A 12,471-nucleotide genomic window follows, 5' to 3' on the forward strand; every position below is an offset into this window, starting at 1 on the left:
TATACTACACTGTACTACACTATACTACACTGTACTACACTATACTACACTGTACTACACTATACTACACTATACTACACTGTACTACACTATACTACACTATACTACACTATACTACACTGTACTACACTATACTACACTATACTACACTATACTACACTGTACTACACTATACTACACTGTACTACACTATACTACACTATACTACACTGTACTACACTATACTACACTGTACTACACTATACTACACTATACTACACTGTACTACACTATACTACACTGTACTACACTATACTACACTATACTACACTGTACTACACTATACTACACTGTACTACACTATACTACACTGTACTACACTATAATACACTATACTACACTGTACTACACTATACTACACTGTACTACACTATACTACACTATACTACACTGTACTACACTATACTACACTATACTACACTGTACTACACTATACTACACTATACTACACTGTACTACACTATACTACACTGTACTACACTATAATACACTATACTACACTGTACTACACTATACTACACTGTACTACACTATACTACACTGTACTACACTATACTACACTGTACTACACTATACTACACTATACTACACTGTACTACACTATACTACACTGTACTACACTATAATACACTATACTACACTGTACTACACTATACTACACTGTACTACACTATACTACACTGTACTACACTATACTACACTGTACTACACTATACTACACTATACTACACTATACTACACTGTACTACACTATACTACACTGTACTACACTATAATACACTATACTACACTGTACTACACTATACTACACTGTACTACACTATACTACACTGTACTACACTATACTACACTGTACTACACTATACTACACTATACTACACTGTACTACACTATACTACACTATACTACACTGTACTACACTATACTACACTGTACTACACTATAATACACTATACTACACTGTACTACACTATACTACACTGTACTACACTATACTACACTATACTACACTATACTACACTGTACTACACTATACTACACTGTACTACACTATACTACACTGTACTACACTATAATACACTATACTACACTGTACTACACTATACTACACTGTACTACACTATACTACACTATACTACACTGTACTACACTATACTACACTATACTACACTGTACTACACTATACTACACTATACTACACTGTACTACACTATACTACACTGTACTACACTATAATACACTATACTACACTGTACTACACTATACTACACTGTACTACACTATACTACACTGTACTACACTATACTACACTGAGGAGAGCAGTTGCTTTAGAGAGAGGAATGTTGTCCCATATGTGTCTAATACAGGATGTAGCTGCTTAAAAGTTCTGGGTTTCCTTTGTGGTGTTTTTTGTTTTATATGGACAGATCCACTACAGATCCACTACAGACCCACTACAGATTCACTAGAGAACCACTGCAGATCCACTACTAACCCACTGCAGATCCATTACAGACTCATTACATATCAATTATAGATCCATTACAGACCATATACAGATCAACTACTAACACACTACAAATCCACTACAGACCTACTCCAGACCCATTAAAGATCCACACTACACACTATTTCAGATTAAGTCCACAGCTGGAATAGAACTACTGTCCCACTACATATCCACATCAGACCCACTACAGATCCTCTACAGATCTACCACAGATCCACTACAGATCCATTAAAGATCCACACTACACACTATTTCTGATGAAGTCCACAGCTGGAAGAGAAACAGATGATCTTCTGTAGAATAATTCCCATTCAGTCTCATGCACCTCATCTGTTATTCCTGTATGTATGTGTGTGTGTGTGTGTGTGTGTGTGTGTGTGTGTGTGTGTGTGTGTGTGTGTGTGTCAGCCCAGCATAAACACTAACTCATCTTTGTCTTTTATTTACCACACCTTCAGTCCCTCTCATCTCTTTCTCCTCTCGTGTACTGTTTAATCTATCAATCTATCACCACTGTGCTGCATCTCCTCCTCATGCATTTTTCATTCTTATTAAAACTTATTACAGGGAGAGAGCGAGAGGGGGGGGACAGGGAGGAGACAGGGAGGAAAGACCAAGAGAAAAATGCTGTCACTGAGAAACAGAGACGAATGAAGGAGGTTCAGAATCAGAGGAAGTGGGAGGAAAGAAGAGTAGAAGAGTAAAGCAGATTAAAAAGACAAAGATTGTAAAACAGAAAAAGAGAGAGAGAGAGAGAGAGAGAGAGAGAGAGAGAGAGAGAGAGAGAGAGAGAGAGATGAACTGAGAAGAGGAATAAGGAGGTATTCTGTCTCTCTTGGTGAGAGAGAGTGTTGGAGAACAGGAGGAATGGCATTGTTGAGTGCAGGTGCTACAGAATGAATATATGGTGTAGGGGGATCGGCAGAGGCCATTCCAGGAACATGAATATGATTGCTGAAGCCTCCCAATCAGATAACCACTGCACCAAAATCACAGAACATGAGAAGAACTTGTTAGGAAGCCCTGATCAGAGCACAGTGTCAGCATATTCAAACCTCAGAGCTCCAGGTATTTTCAAGGTCACTAAATGAAAAGCACATCAGGGATTTTGCTACCTGTAAAAGAACGATTGTGGATATTAAAAACGTTCCTGAATAAAGGGTGGGTTTAGAACTTCAGCAGTCAGAATGTTTGGTTCATGTATTAATCCATCATGAGTGGAGGAATTTGGCGGGTTTGACCTGTTTATGAATTTCCAGGTGTGCTGGTGGTAAATAACTTCACAGCATTCATGTGGTATGGTATCAACTAAACTCCATGGATCCCCTGTGTAGATTTATTAGATTAAAGATTTCTGCAGAAAAACAGCAGGAGACCAGGAAAAGACCTGGAGAACACCAGTGCCCAACCTCCACAACTGTTACAGAAAGTAAAAGCTTGCAGTCTGCTTCTCCAGGCTGGACCACGGCCTCTGGAAAAAACTGGATAAGCAGTTCTTCAGAGATTTAGTGGACAGGGCTATGACAAAGTGCTAATGTTAATGTCTTAGAGCAGATACCTGGAGTTTATGGTTCATGTTTATGGTTCAGTGCTCAGTGTTCAGTGGCTGTTTAAAGTGTCAAATGTGAAGGATGGACATAACGGTCTAGATAAAAATGCTGGGGGAGATAAAACCTCTGTTCTGTTCCAGCCCTTATTCATCATCAGCAGGTCCTCCACTCTGTGTGGATTTGGGACGGGAAACTTACTTGATGTGAGTCTGCCTCTTTAAGAACTCCCTTTTATAGTTAATCAAACTTGATGTCAATTAACTTGATTAGTTGCTAGATGTTCTTCCAGATGTTCTTCTAGCCTTTTTCTCACCCCTTTATTGCCCCCATGTCATTTTTTGAGACCTGTAGCAGGCATCAAATTTGAAATAAGCTCATGTAGTGGATAAAAGTGTAAATTTTTCAGTTGAAACATTTATGTTCTCTTTGGTCTGTTAAAATATATTAAATAAAATAAATCATTTCAATATTTTCTCATGTGATTTAAAAGTCTTTTTGTTTTCTTTTTATATTCAAAGTGAAATAAACGTCCCAACATTGTGGGAATTCACGTTGTAATTGAAATTATTTTGTCATCCAGAAACCATCCACAATGGGATCAGTGTCGTTCTGCAGTTCTGTCCTTCAGCTCGGTTTGCATCTCATAGCTCTAAATGGTGTGTTGGATGCAGTTGGATTTAAACAGCACTGGAGTTCAGCTGGACATGGAAACTTGGACACATCTGTCAGAAACGCTGCTGGAACCCTCATCCAGCACCAAACACACCATACAGCACCATCGTCCATCTATTTCTTCTTTAAGACTGAAAGGTCTGGGCTCCAGATCTGAGGTCCCACACTGGCCTTTACTGCCTCTGACTTTCTCTCATCATCCTTCTTCTCTTCTATACTGTTCTGTCCCTTTTCAAGGTCTGCTGTATTGCATGTCAGTGTGAGTTATAGGATGGCGAGAGTGGTGTAATAACGAAAGAGAGAAAGAGAGAGAGAGAGAGAGAGAGAGAGAGAGGGAGAGAGAGAGAGAGAGAGAGAGAGAGAGAGAGAGAGAGAGAGAGAGGAATGAGGAAAGAGAGACTAGGGGAGGGAGGGAGAGTGTGCGATGGACCACAGATGGAGGAGGAGGAGGAGGTGTGTGACAGAGAGAAAGAGTGCAGGAACACTCGGAACAGGAAGTGATGGAATGACAGAAGGGTAAAAGCCGTCTGTTCTGTGTGCAGCTATCAGAATCTTCACCACAGCGAGCTCGACTTCTCCTGGCTGTATCTTAAACATCTCACTTCTCCCTGCTCTCTGTTCCCTGCTCTTTAGTCCCTGTGCCGTATCTTCTGCTCCTTTATTTACTTGCACATTGTGCTATCCTTCTCCAAACCCGTCTTCCAAATATGCAGTTTTTGGAATGTGGAACTCCAGAATCTACACTGGAACGTTGAAACATGTGAATATGAAAGTGAACATGTGCAGATGAACACATTCACTGCTCAGGTGTTCATGCTCTGTTTCTATTAAACCAGAAAATCTACATGAAATGTTGCTGTTGTTTGAGATGAAGCTTGTGGTGGTGCTAGCAGCTAGCACGTGGCTATTTTTTACAGATAACATCAGAGAGGAACTGATCCGGTGAAACAGGAACTGAGCTGAAAGCATCAGGAAAATCAACATTTGCAGCATTCGATCGACTGATGCTTTAAGAGTTCGACAAAAAAAGGTAGATGTGAAAAAATTAGCCGATCAGATTGACTCATTTCTAACGTCACGCATTCAGTCCAGTGAGATTAATACAAGTGCTTCCATCCGGTTGCTAGGCAACTGGCATAGCCTGAACATCATGATTTAGCTAGCTAGCATGTATGCATGAAGCTGAGGCCATTTGAATGTGTAAAAATTTGTTTTTAAACTATTTTTGAGAAGATCTGATCCTACACATGGCTATAAAATTCAACAGGACAAATAAAACCCCACCAGACCAGCAGGAGATAAGAAGTGTACCTGCGCTTCTCTCTAAATTCTATCAAGCAAATTTGATCAGACTGCAGCAGTGCCTTCTGGGTAATTTGTGCTCCTACAGTGCTACAAATTCAGTTCCTTATCTGGTGAGTTTCACACCAGAACGCAATTTAAAGGGGAAGTGCAGCAGGAGAAAAGAACAGAATTAGAACCCAGCCGATTGAGGTGAATCTGGATCAATCGTTCACTAGATAGGGTGCAGAACTCGTATTCATATCCTATCCAGTGAACTAATGTCTCCATGCTGATCATACAGTACACTACGTAGGGTGCAGATCCACATGCCCTATAGTACACTCACTGACCTCGCTGTGGGCTGATGTGGGCAGCAGGAAGCTGAAGATCAATTCTGTGATGTTTTCTATATGAAGATATTAACTGTGGAGAGACGGAGCATGGAGGAAGTGGAACAGAATGCTGCTAAGTAGTGCACACTACAGGAGGGGTTCAGGGGAGAAGAGGAAGTACAGAGCGTTTCTGCAGCAACAAGGCCTAACATTTATTTCCCTCCCACTCATCTCTCTGGATGAAGTTCTTTCAGTAGAGGAGCATCAAGAGCAGAGCCACACACACACACACACACACACATACACTCCAGGCTTACTGTATTCCACTTCTTGCTCTAGCTCTATTGAGATGCCGATGCTCACCTCTTCCTGACATCCGGAGTGTGGAGGGGGGCATTGCGGTTGCTAGGCAATGTGTGTGTCTGTCTATGTGTGTGTGTGTGTGTGTGTGTGTGTGTGTGTGTGTGTGTGTGTGTGTGTGTGTGTGTGTGTGTGTGTGTTTGTGTGTGTGTGACATTTAGAAGAAGAGGAACCATGTGGAGCACAGCACATTTCTCTAGCTCGACCCTGACCCCTGGTGGACACACTGAACAGATGCATCGTGTTTCAATCCTACTGGTCCACACATCTCCTCTTCTGCTTCTCCTCAATGACTTCAATGGTTTTTTTCCCTCTGCCACCTCTGCCTGTATGTACTGACATTAGATTGCCTTGGCCACAGGTTAGCATGCTAAGAAAGAATGAATAAAGTCGTTATCATTAATTAGAGTTGGTAGCAGCACGGTTGAGAAGTGCCTTCTGATTATACATGAGGTCTGATACTCTGAACAGTTCCTCATTATACACTAGATTGAGGAGGTAAAGGATTCAATTAGGAAGTGAAGACGCTAAAGAATTCTTTATTAGGAGATGCAGAGCCACGATTTCAATGACCTTTACAGTGACATTCACTCCAAACTTTTTACATTTACACAAGAAAATGTAATCTATGCAAATTAGGTCGAGTCTGCTGAAGCAGCAAATCCAAGCGATACAAGCTCTCATCAAAAACATCAGTAAGAAAAATAAAGCTTGGAGCTCGTAGCTGGGATGGATGAGATGAATGAGTGAGGTGTAGCATGAGATTCTGACAATTCTTCTGAAAGATTAATCCTGTTTACGTGATCATATTTTTTTACACCTGAACAGAGGTAACTATGGGATTCATGTCTTACTGAAGGAACATCATGATTTTGCTGATTGCGGTTTGATTGATGTGTGGAAATGTTTGGAGATGATGGGTTCCTGCGTTCGAGCCGAGTTCTGATAGAGATTTTGTGGTGTTACACTGACCTCTAAAGGTGGCGGAAGGAATTACAAATAAGACTATGTTCATTACTAATCCTAGTTCCCGGGCCTCACACACACACACACACACACACACACACATGAGTGCCATACTCAAAACATTTCTGTAAATTCAGGAACAAGTTCTCGCAGTGCTCCTGGGTGGTTCTACATGTGTGTAGGAGTTATATATAATATTTGCCTCCACTTGATAATAATGAACTGTTTAAATTGGCCCACTGAAAGATGATTGGGTATGAAGGGGTAAGCTGGGTTTCTCATTGGCTGGCTGTTTTTCTGCGCTAGCTGCGTCCCCTGTTACGCTGATTTGTTTGTGTGTTGTAAGACCAGCGGTAAGCTGAATTGGTAGAATGTTCTCTCTATGAAATGTGTAGTAGATCATAAGCAACAGCATATATTTATTTAAAAAAAAGTGCTAGTTTTTGGTAAAGAGTGTGAAAATATGTGTTTTATTTTAGCTCTAGCACGAGGGCTGTCGAATATATTGAAATTTACTCTGTTACGATGTTTTCTCAGTGAATAAATCAGAGGAAAATTTCTTGGAGCACATGTTTTATTAACACAACATGAGACCAGTTACATAAGAGATGGGTGACGAGTCTAGTGGGGTTTATTCTGGTATACATTCTGGTTAATACAAAAGTGCTCCCAGGATAAAGAACAGGTGACCAGATCATGGATGCATGAACTTTCGTGATGTGTGTTTGGAGTCTCCTGGAACTCCTACAATGAACATGTGAGCATCAGAACTAAACCGTGGAGCAGTGGAAGAAAGTGGCCTGGTCTGGACTGATGAATCAGGTTTTTGGACAGCCAGAAGCATGGGCATAACTTACTGGGGGTGTATGGCACCAGGAGGGGATTGACAGTTCAGAGTGGTTTTTGGTTGCACAGGTAGGAGCTAAAAAATTAGGCAGGTGGTTTTAATGTTCTGGTTGATCAGACAATATTCTTGTTGCATATGCTCATGTTTGTTAACTAAGTCTGGAAATATCCAGCAGATATGTGATCATTTAACTACAAGAGCATTTAATGAGTTCAGACACTGTCATTGGAGGAGGTAAGGAGCCTCCACTTCCAATTCATCCCTCAAATGTTCACTGGAGTTTCAGAAGGTCACAGCTCTGTGCAGAACGATTGAGTTCTTTTACTCCAACTTTCACATCAACAACCAACGTCTTCAATTTGTGTACAGGACCATCATCATGCTGGAGCAGTATCTGTGAAACTCAATTTCTGTGAAGGGAAAAGATAGAGCTATCATTTCATCCCTTCAATACCTATGTTGCTATGGTTACGTCTCACCTGGAGATCTCCTCCTCGATTTTCATTAGGTTTTAATTAAAACATTTCCACATGCTATAGTCATGAAATCGTTCCTTTCCCCATAATTACTGGTGTGAAGTATAAATACAGGCCTTGGGTTCTCTGTTATTTATGATTGTTGTCACGGTTACGTTCCAGCTTCAAATCTGTGATATTGGAAGCTCAGAATGAACATTAGTTAGAAGTGGGAGTGTTTTTTTTAATATAATGGCATCCTGGACAAGGTTCTTATATAAATAATCATCTATGCAGTGATCTGCTTTCCTGGTAATCTGATTTGCAGAGATCAACTGTGGGATGAACCAGGATCTTCTCTCCAGTTTTACCAGGAGATTTTGTATGTGGTAATTATTAATGCTGTGTGTTTAAGTCAAACCGAGTGTAAAACCATGTGCTTGCTTTTACACTAAAAACTATTGCTTCTGAGGGATCCATCCTGCACATCACATCAGTCCATATTCAGTTTACTATTAATAAAAGTACGACATTTAGATTCAACATTTCCTCAGCAATCACTTCTATGTAATCATGCTATTTATGCTAATCACACTAATCATCTGAAGGGTGAGAGCAATTAGGGTCACGGCGTTCAGTGTGTCGTTAGCAGTGCTGGCGTTCGGGTCTGAAGGTGTGGGAGAAGGATGATGATGATGACGACAGTCTGTGTGGAGGTTTTTGTTTTTTCCTCACATTGCTCGTATTTGTATTTTATATTCTCATTGACAGATGTGTGTGTGTGTGTGTGTGTGTGTGTGTGTGTGTGTGTGTGTGTGTGTGTGTGTGTGTATGGGGTGTAAATATGTGGCCTATAAATTATCCACAGTTAGGCTTCCATGACACAGTTGCCATGGTAACCATGGTGGAAATAGACGTGTATCTGCATAGGAACAGGGGAATAGAACAGTGGTTGAGAGGAAAAAGCGAGAGAATGAGAAGGAGGGAGGACAGAAAGCTGGGATGATGGAGATGTAGATTGGAGAGTGCGTTTGTCGATACTTGGTTGGAGCTGTAACAGATGATTGGTTCATTCGCAACCTTCAAACTGCTCTGGCTGCTGCAGAACCACACACACACACACACACACACACACACACACACTGCAGAAGTCCAATATTTATCATAGACTTCATTATTTATCTGTAACACATATCTCTGTAGGGTTTCATACCAGTCAGAGATGATGTTCTGAGAGTCACCTAAGCATTTAGCAGTTATTGGTAAATGTAAGGTGTGTGTTCCAGTTTCTCCTGCACACAAACACCTCCCATAATTAGATCTACACCTACAGGAAGTGCTTGGGGACAGTGGGACAGTGGGACAGTATGTTGCTGAGTAATGAGCACACCTGGAATATTAAACTTGGAATAGTGTGAAGTGGTTTCAAAAAGTTTAGATACACTAATGGTGTAACTGTTGCTGTTCTGACCCACGTGAAAGTTATCATGTGAAATTCTGTGTAAAACTGGGCAAATCTGCCACAGAGACGTTTGACGTGATGCACGTTTGGCATATGGCACAGCGATTGTGCAGTGAGTCGTTCGAGGTGCTTTGAGTGGAAAAAAGTCTGGAGGATGACGAGAGATCATGAAGTCTGTCAACGAGCTCAACTCCTGAAAATGTAGAAACCATTTGGTTACTCGTGCATGATGGTCGTTGGAGAACAATCCACATGATCTCACTTCCGCACCCACCCTACACGCTAGATTTGACTTCGCCCTCTTCCTGAATATGAAGTTACCGCTCAAAGATCGCCAATTTGACACTATTACAGAGATCTGGTGCAAATTGCAGAAGGTGCTTGACGTGCTTGGAAAAGAAGACTTCCAGACTGGGGGCTGTATTGCTGTGCAAGGGGACTATTTTGAAGGTGATGGTGTGGAAACGTAAATAAATAAAGTATTTTCTAGTAAACAGAGTGATTCTACAAACTTTTTCATACCACCTCATATACCTCATATATTTAAGCTCTGTGTCCAGAATGGTTCAATTTCCATTTCCATTTGTGGCCTAAAGCAGACGCCTGTGTCCAGAGTGACCTACAAAAGTTCTTTAAGTCAATATAAAGTCAGACATAAATCAGACTGCAGCTCTGTTGATTTTATAAATTTTTTTTAACAAAACAAACTTGGAAAGTGTTAAGAGGTAAATCTTCAACCGTCGCTTGAAGACAGCCAGGCACTCCGCTGTTCAGATCTAGGGGAAGTTCATTCCACCACCTCGGTGCCTATCTCCACAGCTGATCCTAACCCTACCATAGATCCTATCTCCACAGCTGATCCTAACCCTACCATAGATCCTATCTCCACAGCTGATCCTAACCCTACTATAGATCCTATCTCCACAGCTGATCCTAACCCTACTATAGATCCTATCTCCACAGCTGATCCTAACCCTACCATAGATCCTATCTCCACAGCTGATCTTAACCCTACTATAGATCCTATCTCCACAGCTGATCCTAACCCTACCATAGATCCTATCTCCACAGCTGATCCTAACCCTACTATAGATCCTATCTCCACAGCTGATCCTAACCCTACTATAGATCCTATCTCCACAGTTGATCCTACAGCTGACCCTTCCCATAATTAGCTTCTGTCCTTACATTAAATTCTTCCTGTACAGTTGATCTATCTCCTACAGTTAATCGTACCCTTACAGTAGTTCCTGACCCTACACTTGGTCCTAGCCCAATAGTTTCAAGCCTGAGCTGATCCTGACCCTGTAGCCCTTAGCTCCACAGCTGATCCTACCCTAAGGTAGGTACTGCACCTATACTTGATCCTACTTCTACAGTAACTCCTGGCTCCAAAACTTATCTTGCTCATACAGTAACTCTTGGCTCTCCAGCTAAAGTATTTCTACAGTAATTCTTGGCCATCACTCCATCCTAGCCATACAATAGAGCATTGCTTCATAGCGGATCATAGCTCATTAGCACAGGTGATCGTACAATTGACAGTCGATCCTGCCCCTGCCCACTAGAGTAGATGCTGGTTCCAATTGATCCTACCCCTATAGTAGCTCTTGACTTCACAATTGATCCTCACCCTAGACTAAACCCTCACCCCACAGTTGATCCTCACCCTGCAGTAACCCCTCACCCCACAGTTGATCCAGAGCTGACCCTTCCCCTACAGTAGCTACTGTCCTTAGAGTTTATACTACTGTACAGTTGGTCTTTCTCCTACAGTTGATCCCATCGCTACAGTAGTTCCTGGCTCTATTGTTGATTCTACCCCTACAGTAACTTTTTGTTTCATAAGTAATCGTACCCCTAAAACAACCTCGCAGTGAATCCCACCCTTACAGAAGGTCCTTACAACTGATCTTTTGTCTGGCGAGTTTGAGTTAGCAAGCTAGCATTAATTAGCAGCCCTGCTGTTGTCAGCACTGTGATGAAAGATAATCCATACATCTTATAAATCACAACATATCTAACAGATCTACAGAACTGAAAATTAACTACGATTGCAGGATTAACGGGGTATTATTTCCACCTCTGCGTAATAAAGGATTTATTCTAAACTTTTGTAGAAGAAGAAGTGACGAGGACGTCAAGAGGAACCAGTGGTTTTGCGTTCCCTGCAATTCTAAAGAGCTGTGGACCACTATAAAGGGTCGTTTTCTGGGTAACTGGTTTATACATTCGCTGAACACACACACAAACACACACACACACACACACACACACACACACACACACACACACACACACACACACACACACACACACACACACACACCAGCATCCTTCGATCCCAGTTGTCTCAGAGTTTCTTCAGAAAGTTGATCATGTGTCTCTAGGTGCTGTTTTCTCCTCTGGACAAGGTGTTCAGCGTCCACCTCGAGCTCTCAGCTCACACACCACACACCCTGATTCCTGCAGGTCCCCCGTCTCATGCATGTCCTGCTCAGAAACCCCCGTTCTGAATGGGGTCTGATGAAAAGCAGACAGGAGGTGGAGGAATATGTGTGTGTGTGTTCATGTTTTCAAGGCGGTCTTTCACTTAAAAAAAAAAAAGGGAGGAGGAAAAGAAGGGAGGAAAAAACTTTAGGATGAAATCATGTCATGTCCGTTATAGAAACCTGTGTTTGTAAGTTAGAAACATTTGGTCTTGGTTCAGTTTGAAAGAAAGAAAGAAAGAAAGAAAGAAAGAAAGAAAGAAAGAAAGAAAGAAAGAAAGAAAGAAAGAAAGAAAGAGAAAAATGCATGTAATTTTAAGCAGATGGATATAGGTGGGTTCACCTACAGTCAGAAAAATAGAGAGGAGGGAGAGAGAGAGAAAAAGAGGGGAAGGAAAGAGAGAGAGAGAGAGAGAGAGAGAGAGAGAGAGAGAGAGAGAGAGAGAGAGAGAGAGAAGACAGAGAGAGAGAAGGAGGGAGGGAGGAAGGAGGGAGAGAGAAAGAA

The sequence above is a fragment of the Silurus aristotelis genome (assembly GCF_946808225.1).
Source record: "Silurus aristotelis genome assembly, chromosome: 6".
Classification (NCBI taxonomy): domain Eukaryota; kingdom Metazoa; phylum Chordata; class Actinopteri; order Siluriformes; family Siluridae; genus Silurus; species Silurus aristotelis.